The sequence below is a fragment of the Monodon monoceros genome, unplaced genomic scaffold (genome assembly GCF_005190385.1).
Source record: "Monodon monoceros isolate NGI ecotype Baffin Bay Population unplaced genomic scaffold, NGI_Narwhal_1 Super_Scaffold_21, whole genome shotgun sequence".
NCBI lineage: Eukaryota > Metazoa > Chordata > Mammalia > Artiodactyla > Monodontidae > Monodon > Monodon monoceros.
Window position 1 is genome coordinate 70,063,410 of NW_021703778.1, and position 12,844 is coordinate 70,076,253.

Genomic DNA, 12,844 nt, shown 5'->3' on the forward strand with positions numbered 1-12,844 from the left:
GAGGGTGGTAGGGAGACAAAAGAGGGAGGGGATATGGGGTTATATGTATACATATAGCTGATTCACTTTATTATACAGCAGAAACTAATATAACATTGTAAAGCAATTAGACTCCAATAAAGATGTTTAAATAAAAGAAAAAAAAGAACTAAACAAAAGAGATGGTATAATTTTTAAAAAGTCAATGTAAGTCATCATATCAATAGACTGAAGAAGAAAAATCATATGACCACCACAATAAATAAAAATAAAATAAAATTCAACATCCATTTGAATTGAAAGCCCTAAGCAAACTAGGAATGTAAGGAATTTCCTCAGACTGATATAGGATATCTACAGTTAAAATCTTACTTAATGGTGAAAAACCAACTGCTTTCTCCCTAAGATCAGGAATAATACAAGAATATCCACTGTCACCACATCTATTCAACATGTACTGAATGTCCTAGCCAATGCAATGAGGTAAGAAAAACAAAGGCATGCAGATGGAAAGAGAAGAAATAAAATAATCTCTTTGTAAACAGAATGATTACTACATGGAAAATCTGAAAGAATCTAACACACATACACACACACACAAACACAAAGCCACTAAAATGAATAAGGGAGGTTAGCATGGTTTCAGGATACAAGGTTAATATGCAAAATTAACTGAATTTCTATATACTAGAAAGGAACAATTGGAAATTGAATTTTAAAAACAATACCATTAAAATAACACCAAAAAATGAAATACTTAGGTATGAAACTAAAAAATATGTACAAGATCCGTATGCTGAAAACTCCAAAATGCTAATGAAAAAAATTCAAAGAAGAACTAAATAAATGGAAAGGTAAGCCATGTTTACTGGTTAGAAGACTTGATATTGTTATGATGTTAATTCTCCCAAAATTGTCTATAAATTCAATGAAATCCAAATCAAGATCAGTAGACTTTTCTTGGTAGAAATTAACAAGTCAATTCTAAAATTTGTATGGAAAGGTAAAGATGGTACAATAACCAAAACAATTCTGAAAAAGAAAAACATCAGAGGATTCATGTTATCTGAGTTAGTATACAGCTAGAGTTATCAGGACAATGTGGTATCAGAAAAGGATAAAGACAGAGGTCAGTGGAACAGAATAGAGAGTTCACACATATACACTGATTTTCGACAAAAGTGCAAAGGCAATTCAATGGAGAAAGGACAAGTCTTTTCAATAAATGATTCTTGAATAATTGAAGATAGCTATATACAGAACCTTGACCCACACCTTGCACCATATACAAAGATTTATTCAAAATGTATCATAGAAGTCAGTGTAAAGCCTAAAACTATAAAACATTTAGAAGAAAACAAAGGAGGAAAATCTTTGTTTTCTTGGGTTAAGCAAAGATTTCTTAGATGCCACACCAAAAGCATAATCCACAAGAGTAAAAAAACTAATATCTTGGCCTTAATCAAAACTTAAAACTTCTATTCTTTGAAAGACAGTGTTAAGATGGTAAAAAGAAAAGCTACAAATTGGGAGTAAAAATTTCAAAACACATCCTTAATAAAGAATTTTTTTGTCCAAAATATATAAAGAACACTCATAATTCAATAATAAGAAAACAAGCAACCCGACAGAGCTTCAAGACGGCAGAGGAGTAAGATGTGGAGATCACCTTCTTCCCCACAAATACATCAAAAATACATCTACATGTGGAACAACTCCTACAGAACACCTACTGAATGCTACAGAAAACCTCAGACTTCCCAGAAGCCGAATACTAGACAACAGAAGGAAGAAGAACTACAATCCTACAGCCTGTGGAACAAAAACCACATTCACAGAAAGACAGACAAGATGAAAAGACAGAGGGCTATGTACCAGATGAAGGAACAAGATAAACCCCAGAAAAACAACTAAATGAAGTGGAGATAGGCAGCCTTCCAGAAAAAGAATTCCGAATAATGATATGATTATCATTGTCAGAATAATGATATGATTTTCAGAATAATGATACTGAAGATGATCCAGGACCTTGGAAAAAGAATGGAGGTAAAGATCCAGAAGATGCAAGAAATGTTTAACAAAGACCTAGAAGAAGTAAAGAACAAACACCTAGAAGAATTAAACAACAAACAAACAGAGGATAACAATACAATAACTAAAATGAAAAATACACTAGAAGGAATCAATAGCAGAATAACAGAGGCAGAAGAACGGATAAGTGAGTTGGAAGACAGAATGGTGGAATTCACTGCCGCAGAACAGAATAAAGAAAAAAGAATGAAAAGGAATGAAGACAGCCTAAGAGACCTCTGGGAAAACATTAAACGCAACAACATTCGCATCATAGGGGTCCCAGAAGGAGAAGAGAGAGAGAAAGGACCTGAGAAAATATTTGAAGAGATTATAGTCGAAAAATTCCCTAACATGGGTAAGGAAATAGTCACCCAAGTCCAGGAAGCGCAGACAGGCCCATACAGGATAAACCCAGGGAGACATATGCCGAGACACATAGTAATCAAACTGACAAAAATTAAAGACAAAGAAAAATTATTGAAAGCAACAAGGGAAAAACGACAAATAACATACAAGGGAACTCCCATAAGGTTAACAGTTGATTTCTCAGCAGAAACTCTACAAGCCAGAAGGGAGTGGCATGACATATTCAAAGTGATGAAAGGGAAGAACCTACAATCAAGATTACTCTACCCAGCAAGGATCTCATTCAGATTCCACGGAGAAATCAAAAGCTTTACAGACAAGCAAAAGCTAAGATTATTCAGCGCCACCAAACCGGCTCTACAACAAATGCTAAAGGAACTTCTCTAAGTGGGAAACACAAGAAAAGAAAAGGACCTACAAAAACAAACCCATAACAATTAAGAAAATGGTAATAGGAACATACATATCAATAATTATCTTAAATATGAATGGATTAAATGCTCCAACCAAAAGACACAGGCTTGCTGAATGGATACAAAAACAAGACCCATATATATGCTGTCTACAAGAGACCTACTTCAGACCTAAGGACCTAAGGAAAAAGATATTCCATGCAAATGGAAATCAGAAGAAAGCTGGAGTAGCAATACTCATATCAGATAAGATAGACTTTAAAATAAAGAATGTTACAAGAGACAAGGAAGGACACTACATAATGATCAAGGGATCAATCCAAGAAGAAGATCTAACAATTATAAATATATATGCACCCAACATAGGAGCACCTCAATACATAAGGCAACTGCAAACAGCTATAAAAGAGGAAATCGACAGTAACACAATAATAGTGGGGGACTTTAACACCTCACTTACACCAGTGGACAGATCATCCAAACAGAAAATTAATAAGGAAACACGAGCTTTAAATGACACAATAGACCAGATAGATTTAATTGATATTTATCGGACATTCCACCCGAAAACAGCAGATTACACTTTCTTCTCAAGTGTACACGGAACATTCTCCAGGATAGATCACATCTTGGGTCACAAATCAAACCTCAGTAAATTTAAGAAAATTGAAATCATATCAAGCATCTTTTCTGACCACAACACTATGAGATTAGAAATCAATTACAGGGAAAAAAACATTAAAAATACAAACACATGGCAGCTAAACAATACACTACTAAATAACCAAGAGATCACTGAAGAACTCAAACAGGAAATTAAAAAATACCTAGAGACAAATGACAACAAAAACACGATGATCCAAAACCTATGGAATGCAGCAAAAGTAGCTCTAAGAGGGAAGTTTACAGCCATACAAGCCTACCTCAAGAAACAAGAAAAATCTCAAATAAACAATCTAACTTTACACCTAAAGGAACTAGAGAAAGAAGAACAAACAAAACCCAAAATTAGCAGAAGGAAAGAAATCATAAAGATCAGAGCAGAAATAATTGAAATAGAATCAAAGAAAACAATAGCAAAGATCAATAAAACTAAAAGCTGGTTCTTTGAGAAGATAAACAAGATTGATAAACCTTTAGCCAAACTCATCAAGAAAAAGAGGGAGAGGACTCAAATCAATAAAATTAGAAATGGAAAAGGAAAGGTTACAACAGACAGTGCAGAAATACAAAGCATCCTAAGAGACTACTACAAGCAACTCTATGCCAATAAAATGGACAACCTGGAGAAATGGACAATTTCTTAGAAAGGTATAACCTTCCAAGACTGAACCAGGAAGAAATAGAAAATATAAACAAACCAATCACAAGTAATGAAATTGAAGCTGTGATTAAAAATCTTCCAACAAACAAAAGTCCAGGACCAGACGGCTTCACAGGTGAATTCTATCAAACATTTAGAGAAAAGCTAACACCCATCCTTCTCAAACTCTTCCAAAAAATTGCAGAGGAAGGAACACTCCCAAACTCATTCTATGAGGCCACCATCACCCTGATACCAAAATCAGACAAAGATACTACAAAAAAAGAAAATTACAGATGAATATCATTGATGAATATAGATCCAAAAATCCTCAGCAAAATACTAGGAAACAGAATCCAACAACACATTAAAAGGATCACACACCCTGATCAAGTGGGATTTATCCCAGGGATGCAAGGATTCTTCAATATGCGCAAATCAATCAATGTGATACACCATATTAAAAATTTAAATAATAAAAACCATATGATCATCTCAATAGATACAGAAAAAGCTTTTGACAAAATTCAAAACCAATTTATGATAAAAACTCTCCAGAAAGGGGGCATAGAGGGAACCTACTTCAACATAATAAACGACATATATGACAAACCCACAGCAAACATCATTTTCAATGGTGAAAAACTGAAAGCATTTCCTCTAAGATCAGGAACAAGACAAGGATGTCCACTCTCACCACTATTATTCAAAATAATTTTGGAAGTCCTAGCCATGGCAATCAGAGAAGAAAAAGAAATAAAAGGACTACAAATTGGAAAAGGAGAAGTAAAACTGTCACTGTTTGCAGATGACATGATACTATACATAGAGAATCCTAAAAATGCCACCAGAAAACTACCAGAGCTAATCAATGAAGTTGGTAAAGTTGCAGGATACAAAATTAATGCACAGACATCTCGTGCATTCCTATACACTAATGATGAAAAATCTGAAAGAGAAATTAAGAAAACACTCCCATTTACCATTGCAACAAAAAGAATAAAATACCTAGGAATAAACCTACCTAAGGAGGGCTTCCCTGGTGGCGCAGTGGTTGAGAGTCCGCCTGCCAATGCAGGGGACACGGGTTCGTGCCCTGGTCTGGGAAGATCCCACATGCCGCAGAGCAGCTGCGTCCATGAGCCATGGCCGCTGAGCCTGCGCGTCCGGAGCCTGTGCGTCTGGAGCCTGTGCTCTGCAACGGGAGAGGCCACTGTCGTGGCCTCTCCCAAAAAAACAAAAAAAAAAAAAAAAAAACAAAAAAAAAAAAACTACCTAAGGAGACAAAAGACCTGTATGCAGAAAACTATAAGACACTGATGAAAGAAATTAAAGATGATACCAACAGATGGAGAGATATAGCATGTTCTCGGATTGGAAGAATCAATATTGTGAAAATGACTATACTACCCAAAGCAATCTACAGATTCAATGCAATCCCTATTAAATTACCAATGGCATTTTTTACGGAACTAGAACAAAAAAATCTTAAAATTTGTATGGAGACACAAAAGACCCCGAATAGCCAAAGCAGTCTTGAGGGGAAAAAATGGAGCTGGAGGAATAAGACTTCCTGACTTCAGACTATACTACAAAGCTACAGTAATCAAGACAATATGGTACTGGCACAAAAACAGGAACATAGATCAATGGAACAAGATAGAAAGCCCAGATATAAACCCATGCACCTATGGTCAACTAATCTATGATAAAGGAGGCAAGCATATACAATGGAGAAAAGACAGTCTCTTCAATAAGTGGTGCTGGGAAAACTGGACAGCTACATGTAAAAGAATGAAATTAGAACACTCTGTAACACCATACACAAAAATAAACTCAAAATGGATTAAAGACCTAAATGTAAGGCCAGACACTATAAAACTCTTAGAGGAAAACATAGGAAGAACACACTTTGAGATAAATCACAGCAAGATCTTTTTTGATCCACCTCCTAGAATAATGGAAATAAAAACAAAAGTAAACAAATGGGACCTAATGAAACTTAATAGCTTTTGTAAAGCAAAGGAAACTACAAATAAGACAAAAAGATAATCCTCAGAATGGGAGAAAATACTTGCAAACAAATCAATGCACAAATGAGTAATCTCCAAAATATATAAACAGCTCATGCAGCTCAATATTAAAAAAACAAACAACCCAATCCAAAAATGTACAGAAGACTTAAATAGACATTTCTCCAAAGAAGACATACAGATGGCCAAGAAGCACATGAAAAGTTGCTCAACATCACTAATTATTAGAGAAATGCAAATCAAAACTATAATGAGGTATCACCTCATACCAGTTAGAATGGGTATCATCCGAAAATCTACAAACAACAGATGCTGGAGAGGGTGTGGAGAAAAGGGAACCCTCTTGCACTGTTGGTGGGATGTAAAGTGATACAACCACTATGGAGAACAGTATGGAGGTTCCTTAAAAAACTAAAAGTAGAATTACCATATGACCCAGCAATCCCACTACTGGGCATATACTCAGAGAAAACCATAATTCAAAAAGACACATGCACCCCAATGTTCATTGCAGCACTACTTACAATAGCCAGGTCATGGAACCAACCTAAATGCCCATCGACAGACGAATGGATAAAGAAGATGTCATACATATATACAATGAAGTGTTACTCAGCCATAAAAAGAAAAGAAACTGGGTCATTTGTAGACATGTGGATGGATCTAGAGACTGTCATACAGAGTGAAGTAAGTCAGAAAGAGAAAAACAAATATTACATATTAACGCATATATCTGGAACCTAGAAAAATGGTATAGATGAACCGGTTTACAGGGCAGAAATTGAGACACAGATGTAGAGAACAAACGTATGGACACCAAGGGGGGAAAGCAGTGGCAGGTGGGGGTGGAGGTGTGATGAATTGGGAGATTGGGATTGACATGTATACACTGATGTGTATAAAATGGATGACTAATAAGAACCTGCTGTATAAAAATAAAATAAAATAAAATTCAAAAATAATATGAGTTCAATAAAAAATGAAAGAGAACAACAAATATTGTTTATTAATGCATATATGTGGAACCTAGAAAAATGGTACAGATGAGCCGGTTTGCAGGGCAGAAATTGAGACACAGATGTAGAGAACAAATGTATGGACACCAAGGGGGAAAGTGGTGGGATGAATTGGGAGATTGGGATTGACATATATACACTAATATGTATAAAATGGATAACTAATAAGAACCTGCTGTATAAAAAAATAAATAAAATAAAATCCAAATACCTTCTCTATCCACTGGAAAAAAATAGATTATAAAAGCTATTAAGAAAACATAAAATACCTATGATAAACCATGATGGAAAAGAACATGAAAAATAATATATATATGTATAACTGAGTCACTTTGCTGTACAGCCAAAATTAAACACAATACTGTAAATCAACTATACTTCAATAAAATTTTTTTAAAAAGAGAAAAGAAAAAAACAAACAAGCAACCAATAACATAATGGACAAAAGATCTGAACAGACATTTTACCAAAGAACACAAATGAATGGTAAATATATATATAAAAGTATGCTTAACATCATTAATCACTAGGGAAATAGAAATTAAAGCAAGTCTTAATAAACTTAAGACAACTGAAATCACACCAAGGTTCTTTTCCAAACACAATAGTATGAAAGTGGAAATCAATTACAAAAGAAAAACTGGAAAATTCATAAATATGTGCAGATTAAATAACAGGCTCCAGAACAACCAGTGGGTGAAAGAAGAAATCAAAGGGAAATTTTAAAAGATCGTGAGACAAATGGAAATACACCATACCAAAGCTTATGGGATGCAAAAAAAGGAGTTCTAAGACAGAAGTTTATAGCAATAAATGTCAACATTAAGAGAAAAGAAAAATCTGAAATAAACAACCGAACTTTACACTAAGAACAAACTAAGCCAAAAGATACAGGAAGGAAATAACAAAGACCAGAGTGGAAAGAAATGAAATAGAGACTAGAAAGACAAGGGAGACTATCAATGAAAAATAAGAGTTGTTTTTGGAAAGATAAACAAATATACAAACCTCTAGCTAGACTAAAAAAAGAGAGAAGACTCAAATAAATAAAAGCAGAAATGAAAGAGGAGACATTACAACACAGAAATACTAAGGATCATAAGAAACAACTATGAATAATTATATGCCAAAAAATTAGACAGAAGAAGTGGAAGAAATTGATAAATTCCTGGAAACATAAATCTACCAAGTCTGAATCATGAAAAAACAGAAAATCTGAACAGACCAATTATTAGCAAGGAGATTGAACCAGTAATCAAAAACCTCTCAACAAAGAAAAGTCCAGGACCAGATGAGTTTACTGGTGAATTCCACCAAGCATTGAAAGAAAAATTAATGGCAATTCTTCTCAAATACTTCCAAAAAAGTAAAGTAAGAGGGAACACTTCCAAACTCATTTACCCTCATACCAAAGCCAGACCAGGACACTACAAGAAAAGAAAATAACAGGCCAATATTCCCAGTGAACACAGATGCAAAAATCCTCAAGAAAATATGAGCAAAGTGAATTCAACAGCACATTAAAAGGATCACACACCATAATCAAGTAGGATTTATCCCTGAGATGCAAGGATGGTTCAACATATGCAAATCAATAAATGTGATACACCTCATTAACAAAACAAAGGATAAAAATCATATGATCATCTCAGTAGCTGCAGAAAAAGCATTTGAAAATTCAACATCCTTTCATGATAAAAACTCTCAAAAAATTGGTATAGAAGAAACATACTTCAACATAATAAATGCCATATATGACAGACCAAAGCTAACATTATACTCAAAAGTTAAAAGCTAGGGCTTCCCTGGTGGCACAGTGGTTGAGAGTCCGCCTGCCAATGCGGGGGACACGGGTTCGTGCCCCGGTCCGGGAAGATCCCACATGCCGCAGAGTGTCTGGGCCCGTGAGCCATGGCCGCTGAGCCTGCATTCCAGAGCCTGTGCTCTGCAACGGGAGAGGCCACAACAGTGAGAGGCCCACGTACCACACAAAAAAAAAAAGCTGAAAGTTTTTCCTCTAAGATCAGGAATAAGACAAGGATGCCCAGTCTTGCCACTTTTATTCAACATAGTTGTGGAAGTCCTAACCAGAGAAATTAGGCAAGAAAAAGAAATAAAAGGCATCTAAATCAGAAAGGAAGAAGTAAAACTGTCTCTGCAGATAACATAATATATATTGAAGTTACTACCAAAAAATGATTAAAACTAATCAATGAATTCAGTAAAGTTGCAGTATACAAAAATCACTATACAAAAATCAGTTGCATTTTTATACACTAACAACTATCAGAAAGAGAAATTAAGAAAACAGTCCCACTTACAACAGCACCAAAACCAATAATGTACTTAAGATTTAACCAAGGAGGTGAAAGATCTGTGCACTGAAAACTGTAAAACATTGATGAAAGAAGTTGAAGACTCAAATAACTGGAAAGCTATTCTGTGTTCATGGACTGGAAGAATTAGTATTGTTAAAATGGTCATACTGTCCAAAGCAATCTGCAGATTCAATGCAATCCCTATTAAAAACCCAATAGCATTTTTCACAGAAATAGAAAAAATAATCCTAATATTCATATAGAACCACAAGAGACACCAAATAGTGAAAATAATCTTGAGGAAGAAGAACAAAACTGGAGGCATCACATTTCCTGATTCCAAACGATATTACAAAGCTATAGTAACCAAAACAGCATGTTATTGGCATAAAAACAGACACATAGATCTATGGAACCAAACAGAGAGCCCAGAAATAAACTCATGCTTTTATGGCCAATTAATTTTTGCAAAGAATTCAAAAATATACAATGGGGAGAGGTTAATCTCTTCAATAAATAGTGTTGGGAAAACTAGACAGCCACATTAAAAAAAATAAAAGTGGGCCCTTATCTCATACCATACACAAAAATTGACTCAAAATGGATTAAAGACTTGAACATTAGACGTGAAACCATAAAACTCCTAAGGAAAAAGCATAGAGGATAAGCTCTTGGAAATGATTTTTTTTTTTTGATTTGACACCAAAAGCAAAGGCAACCAATGCAAAAATAAACAAGTTAGGCTACATCAAATTAAAAAGTTTCTGCACAGCAAAGGAAATTATCAACAAAATGAAAAAGCAACCTGTGGAATGGGATAAAATATATGCAAACCACATATCCAATAAAGGGCTAATACACAAAATATACAAGAAACTCATAGAACTCAATAGCAAAAAAACAAATAACCCAAATCTTTTCATGGGCAAAGGACCTGAATAGACATTTTTCAAAAAAGACAAACAAATCCAACAGGGACATGAAAAGGTGATCAATGTCATAATCATCAGCAAAATGCAAATGAAAACAACAATGAAGTATCACCTCACACCTGTTTGAATGGCTTTTATCCGAAAGACAAGAGATAACAAATGCCAATGAGGATATGGAGAAAAGGGAATCAGTGTACACTGTTGGTAGGAATATAAACTGGTAAAGCTGCTATGGAAAACAATATGGAGGTTTCTCAATACCTTAAGAATAGAGCCACCACATGATTCAGCAATTTCGCTTCTGGGTATATATCCAAAGGAAACGAAGTCATTATCTCCAGAGATATCTGTACTCCCATGTTCACTGCAGCATTATTCACAATAGCCAAGGTATAGACACAACTTAATGTCATATATTTATAGTGGGATATTATTCAGTCTTAAAAAAGAAGGAACATCTGCCATTTGGACAACATGGATGAATCTGGAGGGTATTAATGCTAACTGAAATAAGCCTGACAGAGAAAGACAAATACCACATGGTATAGCTTATATGTGGAATCTAAAAAAAAAAAAAAAAAAAAAAAATCAAACTCATAGAAACACTGAGTAGAAAAATGGTTGCCAGGGTTTGAGGGGTGGGGGAAATAGGAAGAGGCTGGTAAAAGGGTACAAACTTTCAGCTACAAGACGAATAATGTCTGAGGAGCTAATGCCTAACATGATGACTATAGTTGATAACACTGTATTGTATAACTGAAATTTGCTAAGAGAGTAGAAAAATGTTCTCACTAATAAAAAATATAAAAACATGAGATGACAGATGTGTTAATTAACTAGATGGGGGAATCCTTTCAAATATATATATATATATATCAAATATATCATCACAATGTTCACTTTAAATATCTTACAATTTCATTTGTCAATTATACTTCAATAAAGCTGTAATTTTAAAAAAGGGAAGGAACAAATAAATAATACGAAAATGAAAAAAGGCAGAAACTACAGACAGGTAGAATTTTAAAAAAAACATAATATGGTAACTTAATACCAATACATTTTTAAAAACAAAATGAAAAATTTCCTAGAAAAATCTAAATTACCAAAGTTAACTAAAGAAAAAATAGAAAACTTAAAGAAAACAATACCATTAGATAATTTGATTTGGTAGTCAAAAATATCTGTCTTCCACATGGACATGTGCACACATGCACACACACACAAATATACCAAACAAAAAGGGCCTCAGGTCTTTTATAGGGAAGTTTTACCAACTTTAAAGGGTCAGGTAATTCTTACATTAAACTATTCCATAGTAAAAGAGAAGAAGGAACGCTTACCAACTGATTTTATGATGCTACTTTGGTACCAAAACTGGATGAGGACACTGCAAGAAAAAATAAATATAAATCAATCTCAGGAACATAAAGGTAAACATTCTAAATAAAAGTTAGCAGTACGTTTTTTACATTCATCATGATCAAGGAAGAATGTGAGGAAGATTCAACATTAGAAACATCTAACAATACAATTTGCCACATTAACAGATTAAAAAAGAAAAAACCCTGTGATCATCTCAATACATAACTAAAATTTAAAAAATCATACAATACAATTCAACATTAATAACAAGAAAAATCTTCTGGGCAGAGTAGAAGTAGAAGAGAATTTTCTGAACCTGATTATTGTCTTCAACCAAAACCCCACAGAAAACAATGTTCTTAGTAGGGAAACTTTAGAAATATTCTATTTCCTCATTAAAAGCAGAGACAGTTGAGGGATGACCACTACTGCCGTCATTATTACTGCCATCACTATTGAACATTGTTCCTGAGGCCCTTGCACATGCCGTAAGACAGAGCACAGAATAGAGAGAATAAGGAGGGGGAGGGAGGGGTACCAGTCAGGAATGTATGTGACTGCAAATATCAGAAACCCTAACTACCTCATGGCTTAAACAATGAGTTCATCTATCTCATAAGGAATCAGGAAGTAGGGACTCTAGTGCTGATGATGCTGATACACAGGGTTAGAACGAGTCTCCGCTTTACCTTCTTTAGCATGCTTCATTTCATCCTCACGCTTGCTAACTCACAGCTCTAAGATGACTCCTGCAGATGTGGGCCTTAACATACACACTCCAGGCAGGAAGAGGGAAAAATAGTGGCACCAATCTCTTCCCAGAAGCCCCGGGATGGACTTCACTTCTCACTGATCACATGGCCACTGTTAGGTACAAGAAAGGCTGAGAAAGTGAATGTCCGGGGATAAGAGTAGGATTAGGATTAGGATTTGGGACACACTTATACTAAATACTTAGGATGGTAAGTTATGCTTGGTCTAATGCATTCATGAAATTCTGGTCTAATCCACTCATGGATATTAAATACATTTAGTATCTGGGGCAT

The 12,844-nt window shown here is 34.7% G+C and overlaps 2 protein-coding genes across 6 annotated transcripts in view; one reads left to right on the plus strand and one right to left on the minus strand.

The window, feature by feature from the left end:
* The window catches only part of AAGAB (alpha and gamma adaptin binding protein), a 176,614-nt gene extending 171,417 nt beyond the window's left edge, over positions 1–5,197 (minus strand). Inside the window, exon 1 of the mRNA XM_029237004.1 lies at positions 5,159–5,197. The gene's annotated coding sequence lies outside the window, so the exon portion shown is untranslated. The remainder of the gene's footprint in view (positions 1–5,158) is intronic.
* IQCH (IQ motif containing H) overlaps positions 1–12,844 on the plus strand; it is a 210,626-nt gene that overhangs the window by 81,693 nt on the left and 116,089 nt on the right. The gene's annotated exons all lie outside the window — the stretch shown is intronic.